The sequence below is a fragment of the Delphinapterus leucas genome, chromosome 17 (genome assembly GCF_059928025.1).
Source record: "Delphinapterus leucas isolate spDelLeu-1000000601 "Yukka" chromosome 17, BTC_Dleu_Yukka2, whole genome shotgun sequence".
Classification (NCBI taxonomy): domain Eukaryota; kingdom Metazoa; phylum Chordata; class Mammalia; order Artiodactyla; family Monodontidae; genus Delphinapterus; species Delphinapterus leucas.
Window position 1 is genome coordinate 78,773,413 of NC_143145.1, and position 14,866 is coordinate 78,788,278.

The following is a 14,866-nucleotide window of genomic DNA, read 5'->3' on the forward strand; positions in this document are numbered from 1 at the left end:
TCTTTTCTCATATAGGTTATCACAGAATACTGAGTAGAGTTCCCTGTGCTATGAAGTAGGTCCAGGTTGGTTACCTACCTTATATATAGCACTGTATGTGTGTTGATCCCAGGCTCCAGATTTCTCCCTCCTGCCCAGGCTTCCCCTTTGATAACCATAAGTTTGTTTTCAACATGTGAGTCTGTTTCTGCTTTGTAAATAAGTTCATTTGTATCTTTTTTTAAAATTAGATTCCACATATGAGTGATATCGTACGATATTTGTCTTTGTCTGACCTCACTTAGTGTGATCATCTCTAGGTCCATCCATGTTGCTGCAAATGGCATTATTTCATTCTTCCTATGGCCTAGTAGTATTCCATTGTACATATATGTACCACGTCATCCTTATCCACTCCTCCATCGGTGGGCATCTAGGATGCTCCCATGTCCTGGCTGTTGTAAATAGAGCTGCAGTGGGGTGCAGGTATCCTTTTGGATTATGGTTTTCTCCAGGTATATGTCCTGGTGTGAAATTGCTGGATCATGTGGTAACTGTAGTTTTAGTTTTGTTTTTTTTTTTTTAACATCTTTATTGGAGTATAATTGCTTTACAATGGTGCATTAGTTTCTGCTTTACAACAAAATGAATCAGTTATATATATACATATGTTCCCATATCTCTTCCCTCTTGCGTCTCCCTCCCTCCCACCCTCCCTGTCCCACCCCTCCAGGCTGTCACAAAGCACTGAGCTGATCTCCCTGTGCTATGCGGCTGCTTCCCACTAGCTATCTACCTTACGTTTGGTAGTGTATATATGTCCATGCCTCTCTCTCGCTTTGTCACAGCTTACCCTTCCCCCTCCCCATATCCTCAAGTCCATTCTCTATTAGGTCTGTGTCTTTATTCCTGTCTTACCCCTAGATTGTAGTTTTAGTTTTTTAAGGAACCTCCGTACTGTTCTCCATAGTGGTTGTACCAATTTACATTCCCACCAGTGTAAGAGGGTTCCCTTTTCTCCACACTCTCTCCAGCATTTACTGTTCATAGACTTTTTTTAAAAAATTGGGGTGTAGTTGCCTTACAGTGTGTTAGTTTCTGCTGTGCAACAAAGTGAATCAGCTTTATGTATACATATATCCCCTCCCTCTTGGGCGCCCCCCCCCCCCCAGATCCCATCCATCTCGGTCATCACAGAGCACTGAACTGAGCTCCCTGTGCTATACAGCAGGTTCCCACTAGCTATCTGTTTTACACATGGCAGTGCACATACGTCAATCCTAATCTCCCAATTCATCCCACCCCACCCCCCGTGTCCACACATCTGTTCCCTTTGTCTCTATTCCTGCCCTGCAGATAGGTTCATCCATACCATTTTTCTATATTCCACGTACATGCGTTAATATGCGATATTTGTTTTTCTCTTTCTGACTTACTTTACTCTGTGTGACAGACTCGAGGTCCATCCATATCTCTACACATGACCCACTTTCATTCCTTTTTTGATGCTGGCCATTCTGACTGGGGTGAGGTGATAACCTCATTGCAGTTTTGACTTGCATTTCTCTGTTAATTAGTGATGTTGAGCATTTTTTCATGTGCTTTTTGGCCATTTGTGTGTCTGCTTTGGAGAAATGTCTATTTAGTCTTCTGCCCATTTTTTGACTGGGTTGTTTGTTTTTTTGACACAGAGCTGCATGAGCTGTTTGTATATTTTGGAGATTAATCCCTTGTTGGTTGCTTTGCTTGCAAATATTTTCTCCCATTCTGTGAGTTGTCTTTTTGTTTTGTTTATGGTTTCCTTTGCTGTGCAGAAGCTTTCAAGTTTAATTAGGTCCCACTTGTCTATTTTATTTTATTTTTTTAAATACACTTTTTTATTTTTGGCTGCGTTGGATCTTCGTTGCTGTGCGTGAGCTTTCTCTAGTTGCGGCGAGCGAGGGCTACTCTTCGTTACAGTGTGTGGGGCTTCTCATTGCGGTGGCTTCTCTTGTTGTGGAGCATGGGCTCTAGGTGCACGGGCTTTAGTAGTTATGACCCACGGGCTCTAGAGCGCAGGCTCAGTAGTTGCGGTGCACGGCTTTAGTTGCTCCACAGCATGTGGGATCTTCCTGGACCAGGGCTTGAACCTGTGTCCCCTGCATTGGCAGGCGGATTCTTAACTGCTGCGCCACCAGGGAAGCCCTGTTTTTATTTTCATTATTCTAGGAGGTGGATCAAAAAAGACATTGCTGCGACTTATGTCAGAGTGTTCTGCCTATGTTTTCCTAGACAGCATTTGTTTTTAATGATTCTGTTGTCTGGGTGGAAGAGGCAGAATTAAGATAGAAACGTATGAAATGATAACAATCGATAGATGACATGACAATGGAAAACAATTCACAACATCCGTAGGAAGCAGCTCCTGTGTGTTTGCTGCTGTGGTTGGTGCTGATATAGGGCAGTAAATAAGAAATAATCTAGGTCTAGAAGAAGTTCCCATTCCCTATTAAAAATGGCTGTTATATATGAAAATAGCTTTAAGGGATGAAATATAAAGGAGGACATACATCATGGAATAATGGATTTCTCCTGGGCTCAGAGAAAAACTGTGGGAAGGGGTGGATATTGGAGCTGGGCTTTGATGGCTGGGTAGGAGTTTGCTGGATAAGAATGACGTGGATGGAAAGAGAAGAGGTGGGTGTAAAGATGTAGGAGAGGACATGGGGATAGGGCTTGATGAGTGATTAGAAAAGACCAATGTGATGCTGAGAAGTGGAATGCGAGTAATTGAAATAGTGATGGCACAATTAATAGGAAAAAGAGGGAGTCAGACGGTGAGGGACGGTGCTGGGGAGAAGCTAATTAATTTGGATTAATAAATGATACTATTTTAACAGGTGCCATTTTATCCTATTACTACCTACAGTGCTTTTCATCCCAGCACACTTTCAAATTAGGTAAAGAATAATAGTAGTTGGGGTCACAGTTCTTTGAAAAATTGAAAAGATGCCCTTCATCGTAGGTGAAGAGGAAAATGTTTGAAGCTATACTAAGCCTTATATAATTTGAGTCTTAATTAGAGCTAATATTTCTCCACACAGCAGAAGAGTGAGTTAAAGTAAAGATGACTAGATTTTAGTTTTTACTTGTTAATTGGAGTTGATTTGTGTTCTCAAGGGAAAACATTTTCAGCTTTGTAATTTCCATTCCCTGTCTTTAGTCTAATGGTCTGAATTTATTGATCTTTGCAGGGTAATAAGTATTTCTGCCTGGATTTCCTGGGCAACACCCAGCAGAACCTCTCCATTTTGGTGTTTTTCGAGGGGCTTTTTCTTGATGTCTGTGCTCCTTGGCATTGCTACACGTTGCCGTGGTCCGTTGCTTGTTCCAGAGTCTGTCTCTTCCTCTGTCACACCCTTCACACGGTGTTTTTTTCCAGCATAGATGTCCATGACCTGTCAGTGCACCTGATGGCTCTCATAAGTTTCTGTATTTTAAAAATTAAAGAAAGTGGCAGAAATAAAAAAAGACACTGACAGTGAAAGCAGCAACTGAAATGCTTCGGATTACCTGGATATTTACATTTACATCCATCTCACTTTTAATGGAGACTTGATTTTGAAGTTCGTGGAATTTTACTTTAGATGATTAGAATTTGTCTTATTGGCATTACTGATCCGGGTGAGTGAAAAGCCTCTGGAGAACTAGACTTTTTGCTTCTTGATTCTAGTTAAATTTGAGCCCTCTTTGTAGGGAGAATTATCCTTAGTTGTTTGAGTCTAATGTCAGAACCACGTAGGTGGCATGTCTTATTGAATAAATAGTGAGTCCGGTGGGGACAAAGATTGGGGAGAATGGAGGTGGTTCTGCCTTTCTCTCTCTGACCTTCTTTTTTGGTGCCTTGGGAAAGATAGTAGGTACAAAAGTGGGCTGACCAGCTACTATCAGTTTTTGGGGGAATAATGTTCAGTGAGCTGGTACATTGTATTATGCGTGTCAGAAATGAATGGAGATTTTGATTGGGAGGCTTGGAAGCATTGGCTATTGTTAAAGGACTTGGGGATGCCAAGAGGGAGAGGGAATTGGGGGGAAGATGTCAAGGTCAGCTTAGTCATGCTGAATTGGAGATTGCTTGAGATTTGTATATAAGGCAGCTGAAAGATAAATTGTAGGAATTTTCATGTTTGGAAGTGTCGTTTGACTTCTAATAGAATTTCAGTTCCTGGCATGTAGGGGGCCTTAAATATAAACAAGTGGGTGAAAGCAGAGATCGGAAAGTTCGAGGCATAATACCAGGTGCTGGGGACGTAAGTAAGACAGAAAGTCCTCGCTGAGGGACTTTGGCCTTGCTGTCTCTGTGTCTAGAATGTTCTCCCCCCCCCCCCATAGCCACATGGATGCTTCTTCAGCACCTTTAGGTCTCTATTCAAATGTGACATAATCGGTGAAGCTAACCTTAGCCTGCATGCAGTCCACATCCACCTCTAATTTGTTTTTCTCCGTAGCGTTTCACAGTAATTTAATACATATATGTGGTTATGTATACACGTACGCCATGTATTTGTAAACATATAAATATAATCTATTCTAGCTGGAATTTAGGGGATCTGGAAATTAATTAGCTGGAGGTAGCTTTAGAATGGCAGGCTGAGGACGAAGAGCAGAGGCTCCTGAATGACAGGTTTCCATGGAGAAGTTTTCTTTGTTGGATGTATCACGTATATGTGGTCTATTACTAAAAGCAGTGGGGAGCGCTGTTCTACACTTAACAGCTGTGAATTTTTCATTCATTCATCAATATTTATTGAGCACCTACTATGTATGTTCCAGGCAGGTTTAGGTACGCCCGTGACAAAATATGCAAAAAATCACTTCCCTTCTAATACTTTCCTTCTGGGGAAATGTAATCAATTGCCTTGACCAGAAGAGGTGATGCCCTTTAGGAAATCATTTTAAAATCCAGGCATGATGTTCAAACGTTGTCAACCGGGATGACGGCCCTGACAAGAAAAAGAAGGGCGTGTGTTAGAAAGGATGTGGGGAGAGAACATTCAGAGCTTTGTTTGGAGAATCAGGGGCTGAGTTGTGAGCCTCAGTAACTGGAAGAATGGTGGAGCTCTTAGGAACTCCAGAAAGGGGCTGTATTGGTAGCAAATTGTGGTGTATACTTTGCTATGTTTTGGATTTGACAGTTGCCATTCATTCAGGTGGAAATGCCTAGGAAGGAGCTGGAAATGCAGCTCTGTAACTCAGAAGGGAGGTCACAGGCCAGGATTTATTACAGCAGCGGATGGTATTTACTTACGTATCCATTTAAATCTGGCTCTAGGTAAATGAGTTAATATAAGACCACACGGTACCTTTTCTTCACCCAGTGTCATGAGATACCAGTGGCAGTTTTAATTTGGTGTCTTCTCACCATCACTTATTGGTCAGTATCACAGGAATATGTTATGTTCCCAAGTAAGCCTAATCAGGCAAGACTTCACCAAGGGGAGACTACATTCCTGATCCTAGGGAGTGGCTATTTTACGCCCTTAGTTGACATATTCCGATTGTAGCTATAATAATAGTATATGTTGTCCTTATCTACATCCTCAATTAATCCGTTCTTGAAACTTACTAATCACCTTAATAATAAACTAATAAAATCTCCTGCCTGTTATTAAGAAATATTAATGTGAGTATAAGAGGTTTAGGATTAGATTTATACTTCTGAAATCACCTTAGCTGATGATATATTTTATGCTCATTGATAATTGGTTTACATTCTTCATGTGTTTATTTTTCAGGGTATTATAAAGTGATGATATAGAGAAAATGCCCCTTAAAATATTTCGGTGAAAAGCTGTTTGTCAGAGCAGAAAGCTCAATCTGCTTTTGTCCACTCTTAGACATAACTTTATTTTCAGAAACGATTAGATTTTGTCAGAAGCCCACATTTGGATTGTAATGAAAATGTTCTTTTATTTATGAAATTATTCAGGCTACGCATGCGTGTAAAATATTTGATGTAAGTAACGAATGGAGTGCTCAGCAACCTACATTTCTTTCATAGGAGTGCCTTAGTTTTAGGCGAGTAATGGAAGACACAGCTAAGAAGTAATAATAAGGGAAAGTTTTCCTGCCACATTACAAGGAGTCCCAAAGGGCAGGTCCAGGGTTCCAGGACTGTTCCAGCTGCTCAGCCATGTTTCCAAAGGCCAGGTTCTCTCTGTTTTTCTGCTAAGCCATTTTAGCATTTTGGCTTTTTCCCTGTGATTTTTTTCACTCACAGTTGCAAAATGGCTGTATCATCTGTAGGTATCAAATCCTCACAAATTAATGGTTAAAGGCCATAAGAGGAGAAATTTTATTCTCTGGCATATAATGAGTTATAATTTATAAAATTCACTCATTTAAAGTGGGTGGATTTTATAAATTATAAAAGGCAGTGGCTTTAGTATATTTACAGCGTTTTGCAACCATCACCATATTCTAATTTTAGGACACTTTGGTCCCCCCAAAGAAATACTCAGTCTCCATCCTCTCTCCCCTGGGCAAGCGACTAATCTGCTTTCTATTTCTATAGATTTTCCTACTTTGGGCATAAATGGAATCCTGTAATGTGGGGTCTGTTCTGACTGCCTTCTTTCCCTGGGCATAGTTTTTAAGGTTCACTCATCCATGTTGTAACCTGTATCATTACTTTTTATTGCTGGAGAGTATTCCATTGCATGGATATACCACATTTCATTTATCTGTTATGGATATTTGGTTTGTTTCTACTTTTTGGCTATTATGAATAATGTGGCTATGAACATTTGTATACAAGTTTTTGTGTGGAGATATGATTTCATTTCTCTTGGGTTATGTATACCTAGGTGAGGAATTGCTGGGTCATATGCTAACCCTTTGTTTAACATTTTGGGAGTTGCTAATTTGTTTTCCAGTGTAGCTGTACCATTTTACAATCTTACCAGCAGTGTGTAAGGGTTCCAGTTTTCCACATCTGGGCCAACACTTGTTATTGTTTGCCTGTTTGACTGTAGCGATTCTAGCGAGTTTGAAGTGGTAGCTCATTGTGGTTTTGATGTGCATTTCCCTAATGTTAATCATATTGCACATCTTTTTATGTGCTTACTGATGATTCATATATATTTCTATTCAGATGCTTTGCTCATTTGAAAAATTGGGTTGTCTTATTATTGAATTGTATGAGCTCCTTATCTATTCTTGATACAAGTACTTTATCAGACATACGGTTTGCAAATATTTTTTCTCATTCTGTGGGTTGCCTTTTCACTTTCTTAATGGTGTTGTTTGATGTCCCAAAGTTTTTGATTTGGATGAAGGCTAATTTATCAATTTTCTTCTCTTATCAGTTGTGTTTTTCATACCATCTCTATTAATTAAAGTAAAAATTTTATAGCTAAATAACATATAGACAGAAAAGTAACCAAATCGCAAGTGTACAATTTGTTGCATTTTCACAAAGTGAACAAACCTATGAAACCAGCATTCAGATTAATAAACAAAGTAACCACTCTCCCTTCATGGCCCCTCCAGGGTTACCCATGGTCTTGACTTCTGATACCATAGATAAGTTTTACCTGTTTTGGGATTTTACATAAATTGAGTCATACGGTATGGGTTATTTTGTGTCCAGCTCTCTTTTATTCACCATTATGTTTAGAGATTCATGTGCATTGCAGTGTGTACTTTTTGTTTACTTGTTCTCATGTATGGTATTTCATTATGTGAATTTTCTATAGTATATTTTTTCAAATGTTGATAGATGTTTGGATTGCATTCAGATCTGATCTGTTAGAATGGAGTTTCTCTGAATATTCTAACCTTTTGGTGCACATATACTTAGGAGTATATCCGGGGTTACAGGACGGTCAGAGTTCAGTTCTAGCGGACTCTGTCAAGTAGTTCACCAAAGTGGCTGTAGTAATCCACGCTCTTATCAGTTTTTGAATCTCTTTTTAGGAACTAGCAAACGTTTTCAGCAAACGTTTTCCCAGAAGTCTTCCTCACCTCCACCCTCAAGTGGAATTCCCTCACGTATTTTTGGCCAGAACTTCTGTGCACACAGGTTCCTGAAACAGTCATTTCAAGGGAAAAGACGAGGCTGGAATGGTCTTGGCTTAGTCAAGATTCACCCCATGGGGCTGAGGAGGGGTCCAACCTTCCCACTAGCCCTTGACCTGCTGCTGTGTAAATGCAGTTGGGTTTCTGTTTGCCTGGAAGAAAGGATGCCGAGGGCAAGTCAGCTGTGTCTCCTGAGAGAAGGATCATCCAGTTAAGCCAGTTAGATGCCTATCTGAAAAAGTGGCTTTTTGCTCTACAAGATAACTCTTCTGGAATTATTTTGAAAATGTACCAGGCTTTTTAGTTTCAGGGTAGCTAAATTAGTAAGTGCTCAATAACTGTTTTCTATAGTGATTATATTTTTCTCGCTTTAATTTACATTTTTATACCCGTGTGTTTTCAGTAGGGCTGCCATTATGAGCTGAATGTCCGCCTTGGTACAGAGTTGCTAGTCCTTACGTGTATCTCCATCACAATGCCTTATTGGAAATGGGCTATGAAGCTAGTCCTTACGTGTATCTCCATCACAATGCCTTATTGGAAATGGGCTATGAAGCTAGTCCTTACGTGTATCTCCATCACAATGCCTTATTGGAAATGCGCTATGAAGTGCTCAAGTATAAAGCTTTCCCATTTTCCCAGAGAAACACATTTTTATTGAACTTTTATTCCTGTTAAAGGCTTAATAGCAAATTCATTAAAAATATCTAGTACTGTGTTATATAAAAGCAAAGATAATAAAACAACTGTATACCTCTATAATAATTTTAGATGCAAAATTATCTTCCGAGTTATGTTGCTTTATTTATGTATTTATTTTAAGATTTAATTGTATTTATTTTTGGCTGTGTTGGGTCTTCGTTGCTGTGCGCGGGCTTTCTGTAGTTGCGGTGAGCGGGGGCTACTCTTCATTGCAGTGCACGGGCTTCTCACTGCGATGGTCTCTCTTGGTTCTAGGCGCACAGGCTTCAGTAGTTGTGGCACGCGGGCTTCAGTAGTTGTGGCTCGCGGGCTCTAGAGCGCAGGCTCAGTAGTTGTGGCGCACAGGCTTAGTTGCTCCGCGGCCTGTGGGGTCTTCCTGGACCAGGGCTCAAACCCGTGTCCCCTGCATTGGCAGGCGGATTCTTAACCACTGCACCACCAGGGAAGTCCAGCTATGTTGCTTTAGAGCAAGAAAGGCTCTTGCTTTTCTAAGGGACCCATCTCAATGAGTATATATACACATGAAAACAGAATTTTGTTCTTTAATATATTTCAGTTCTCTAAAACACGTATGCTCTCAGTAATTAAAACTTCTAGAAAACGATGATTTTGTTTCTATTATTGCATTTGCATAGGGTTTTGGAGGACGGTTTTGGATGGCCAAGATGATAAAGGCTTTGAGTAGTGGAGCGTATGTACTGGTTAGACAACAGTGACTACATGGACCAGGGGAATCAGGAGTGTTGTAAAACAGACTCCCCCAAGTCGTGGAGAGGCAGGCCCAAGGGTAGGCAAGATTGGGTGTAAGCGAAGTCCACATTTCCTAATTGGTGTTCCCATATCTGCCCTCTGAGCATCTAAAGCACTTCAGCATTGCTGATTATACATTTTGGATTATGTGCAATACGTAATCATCTTGTTTTAGAAATGCTTGCCCCCCTATGTCAGAATGAGCTGTACAGAATTACAGTGTATTGCCAGGTAAATGTAGGTGAAGTTGTGTGTATCTGAATTGTGCTTTTCTGGTGCACACCCACTGATGTTTTTCCTGTTCCTAGCTGACCTTTTTTGCCCTGAGCTGTTTTGGTATAAGTTCCACATCAATCAAGGAGATTGATACTTTACCTTATCACAGCATTGAAAAGAAACTTGGACTCTGTGTTTTAGGTCAGTAATAAGTCAAAATCCAATTTTCTAGAATGTCCTTTAAAATAATTTGATTCATACTTGGTTCCCTAGAGCCCTGCTCCTGTGTTGGCAGGAAAGTTTTACACAAAGCCCTGGGAAGCACGGTCCCCTTTAATTAGCACTGAGAAGTGACGTGGTTTATGGTGAGTTTGCTAAAGAGTGGTTCTTTGTGCAACTGTCTTGAGCAACAAGTGAGTTGGATTAATTCATTATGATTTTAAAGTTAATAACAAAACTTATATAAATAAGGAAGCACTTTGTGGGAAAAAGCATAGGTGTCAATCTTTACAGAGCTTTTTGTCCATAAGATTAGGGCCGCCTTCCTGTGTTCTCATCTAGTTGTATAGCCTGTCAAAGTTCACTCTTCTCACAATAATTCGAAGATGCAAGATGTTTATATTGTTGGAAAGTTTTCTGTCCCTTGCATTTTCTCATAGCCACGGGATTAATGCAAGATTCATTTTACTGCAGTTCTCAGGGAATTGTGGGGACAGTGTTAACACTTTTGAAGGCCATCCATGTGCCAGGCACGTGCCATATCTTATTTAATCATTAAAACATCCCTTAGAGGTAGATGTTATGTCTGTTTTTCAGGTGAATAATTCAGGTCAAGAGGCATTAAATAAGTTGCCCAAGGTTACATTGGTAATGGCTGAGACCCAGACCAACTACCATTGTTTTCCCTCTACAATATGTGCCTTCTCATATTTCTAATAACATGATCCTCATTTTTGCTCTAGATAATTGCCATTCAAAAAGTGAAAGCCTCTGAGTATGCTGTGTCCACAGACAAGTACCTTTCCAGGTACAGTGAGGATTAAAATGGATTTTCTTTAACATTTTCAGATAAATGCATTTTATTATAAATCGTAATTTTTGAATATTGTAATTGGATTAAAAAATATTGTTTCTGAAAATTAGGTTGTGAGGCAATGTACTAGGTATATAATAAAGTTGGAGGGTGAAAGTTGACAGTGGTATTTCACAGAGAAATGAAATAGTTCTGAATTTTAAATACAATTAAGATTGCTTTCTATGTGTTCTTACTACTAAAAAGAGCTTATTACTATAATTTTTATCACCAACTCACCTGAAACAGTTAATACATAATAAGCCAAATTTGCCACACTTTCAAAGGTTATAGAAAGACATATTCTTTTAGTGCATTGCGAGGACTGTGCCCTATGGACAGGGAGAAGCCTCTGATGAACTTTCCCAGGCGGACAGTATGACATAACTGCAAGGTGGAGTCTGCAATGAATTTGAAAAGCCAATCTTGGAGGCATGGAGGCTAGTTAAGAGACCTGGGCCGTAATTCTAGCAATAGATCGTGGATATCTGAAGTAAGGAGTTGCTCGTGGGAGGAAGCCGAGTGGATGCGTTTGGGAGATGGTAAAGGAGGTAGAAAATGTCAGCACATAGTTCTTTTTTCTTTCTTTCTTTTTTTTTTTTGATTTTGTAAAACTCTTTGTATGAATCAACTTTACATATGAATTTCTATAAATACACTTACAGAATTTCTTTTCTGTTAAAGTTGCCTATCATTTCTTCAGTTTTGTAGATTTCTGAGAATTAATAGAATGTTCTTTGCCTGTTTGTCGCTCTTATCTTTTAGTGTGAACACTAGCTTTCACTAAGGCCTTTTCAACTCCTTGGTCTGGTTCTGTTCTGAACACACCTCTAAATTAATGCTCTAGCGAGGGTCAAGCACTTCGAGCAGTGATATTAGAACAAGCTCTCCAAGTTCTCTAATAAAGAAATATTTAAAAATTGTTTCATCACATTCACGTGGCTATATTTCTTAGTTGTAGAAGTTGCAGGACATAGTTCTTGTTTGTTTGTAAGGGAAGAAGAGGACAGAAGAGGTTTTTGGCTTGGGTCCATTAACAGAGCTAGAAACAAAGAGGGGGACAGAGGTCTGAGGGATGGCGGAGGGACTTCAATTTTGAAATGCTAACTATAAAATATTTCAGTAGACAGTTTAGTAGAGGGAACTAGACTCGGGACAGAGATTTGGTTAAAGATGTTGACTTTGGAATCTTGGGCATCTAGGTGACAATTGAAGACATGGGGTCACCCAGCAAGAATATGCTTAATGAGAAGAGGTGAGAGGATGAAGCCCCGATGGCACCACCCCTCGGGGGGTGTCAGGGGAAGCAAACCAGTAGAGAAGCCTGAGATGAAACTGGTATTGAGGAGGTGGAAACCCACAGAGCGTGGTGCAAGGCACGCACGGGGAGGGGCTGTTCGAGAACAGGCGGGTCTCAGATGCTGTAGAGCCGTCAAGTCAGCCCAAGCCAGAGATGTGGGTTAGAAGAAGGTTCTGGTGAACTTGGCAAGAGCAGTTTCACTACAGTGATAGGATGAGAGATGGATTTCAGTGGATCGTGGAGGAAATGGGCAGGGAGGAAGTGTCAATGGGGAGCATAGAGAAGTGTTTGAAAAAGTCTGCTGTGAAGAGAAAGTAGTAGGAAGGATTTGAGGTCAGGGAAGTGTTTGTTTTTTAAGAAAAATCTGCACATATTTAAATGATGCACATATTTAAATGGTGATTCAGCTAATTAGAGAGGGAGGCGTCTGGCCGCAGAACTGATGGGGCAAGGCCCCTCGTGGGGGCAGGGAAGAACAGAGCAGAGGCAGGTGTTGACTCAAGCGTTGCCTTGGGAGGAAGGAGGGGAGATTGGCAGGATGTCCTGGCGGGAAGCAGAGACAGTTGCCTTTCCGATGGTTTTATTTTCACTTTCAGGCAGGAGACCTTGTTGTTGGAATATTAACGATGTTCCCGAGGGGCTGCAAACCGGTCGCCTTTGGGGCTGGATTTACGGCTGGATCCCGTTGGCACTGTGCTTTTTTTTTTTTTTTGCGGTACGCGGGCCTCTCACCGTTGAGGCCTCTCCCGTTGCGGAGCACAGGCTCCGGACGCGCAGGCTCAGCGGCCATGGCTCACGGACCCAGCCGCTCCGCGCCATGTGGGATCTTCCCGGACCGGGGCACGAACCCGTGTCCCCTGCATCGGCAGGCGGACTCTCAACCACTAAGCCACCAGGGTAGCCCGGCACTGTGCTTTTTAAATTTGGGAGTTTAAGCATCGCGGGCAGGGCACCGATTCCCCTGTTTCACAGCCCCTCCCTCCTGCCCCATCCCACCTTTCCCCCATCTATCAGCCTACTTCCTGGAGGCCTTTGAACGGCTGACTGACTTTGGTGATCTGGCTTTCTATAATGGAAACATTATTAGTTATCGTTAAACCTTAAGAAAATAAACCTAGAGGGGTGGGATAGGCAGGGAGGGAGGGAGACGCAAGGGGGAGGGGATGTGGGGATATATGTATATGTATAGCTGATGCACTTCGTTATACAGCAGAAACTAACACACCATTGTAAAGCAATTATACTCCAATAAAGATGTTAAAAAAAAAAAGAAAGAAAATAAACAGTGAGCTCAGGCAGCATAATGAGAAAATAACCAGACAGAAGGTAGATGAGCACACCTTCGTTTTCAAAGATCGAGCTGTTTAAATACAACCCTGCCCACCTTTCCAAGGCACCTCCTGCTTCTCTTGACCGTAATTGGCTCTAGCTAGCACTTACTTCCTATTTACCAGGGACTTTCCAAATAAGATCCCTTGTCCTTGTAACGGCTTTACACGTTACAAGTGGTCTGATCTCTCTTTTACAGCTGAGACCCCAGGGGCTCAGATAATTTTCCAGGAGCTTGTAGTGAGAAAAGAGCATTCTTTCACACTGGGTGTGCTCTTGGCCTTGGGCACAGCCTGGCTGGATTCTAGCCATTTCTTGGGTCGTACATTCTCCATTCCTCTTCCCTGGTTTTTCTCGTCTCTCCAGAGGACGTTGTTTGTCGTTCCTCCACGTGTTCTGTGAACAATCACGCTGAGAGTTCTAACCTGCTCAGTCTTCTACCCTCCCTCTTTGGAGGAGAGAGGCGGCCTAGAGGCAACGGAGCCAAGCCGCCCGGGACCAGGTCTGGCTCTGTCACTTGTCAGCTGTGCAACCCTGGGCTGGCTACTTCCCCCTCTGTGCCTCCGTTCCCTTCTCATTAAGATGCGGGACTGGGGTTTCCCTGGTGGTGCAGTGGTTAAGCATCCACCTGCCAATGCAGGGGACAGAGGTTCGAGCCCTGGTCCGGGAAGATCCCACATGCTGCGGAGCAACTAAGCCCGTGAGCCACAACTACTGAGCCCGTGTGCCAAAACTACTGAAGCCTGTGTGCCTAGAGCCCGTGGTCCGCAACAAGAGAAGCCCGTGCACCACAACGAAGAGTAGCCCCTGCTCGCCACAACTAGAGAAAGCCCGCACGCAGCAACAAAGACCCAACGCAGCCAAAAATAAATAAAAATAAAATAAATTTATATATTAAAAAAAAAAAGATGCAGGGTTGGCGGCAGTCATGGCATCTACCATCGTAAAGATGATAGTAAGGGCTGAGCGAGGTGATGTTTTTTAGGAACAGCGCCTGGCAGAGCAGGTAGTACCAGTGCTCGTTAAATAAATACACACACTCAGAGCATCCTCTGTCATTTACAGGGCACGCAGACCCTTTGTACTCATTTTTTCTTCTGTTGAACTATCAATTTCATGTTTTTATTTATTCATGCCCTGGATTCTTTTATAAAACTATTGGAGGTCTTTGTATTTCCAGTGTTGAAAGCAGTGCACACTAAAACCCTAGATGTTATCGGTGCTCAGTAAATGTTTTGATGAATGCCTTGATTATTTTAGAGCTCTGTTGTCAAATGTGGTTCTCATTTGGGGGCAGAGGGGGATTGAATAACAGATGCAGTCTCTAGATGACTTACATTCTATACCACCAAGACCCTTTGACAGTCTCTTTACCTTCTTTATTTTATAGAATGACACATGAAATATAGAGGATTTAAGTTATAGTGACTTAATTGCAGCCATAACCCACAAATAAGACA

The 14,866-nt window shown here is 41.6% G+C and overlaps 1 protein-coding gene across 1 annotated transcript in view; it reads left to right on the forward strand.

Annotated features, from left to right (window-relative positions):
* Positions 1 to 14,866, forward strand: part of CA8 (carbonic anhydrase 8 (inactive)) — a 266,760-nt gene that overhangs the window by 150,166 nt on the left and 101,728 nt on the right. The gene's annotated exons all lie outside the window — the stretch shown is intronic.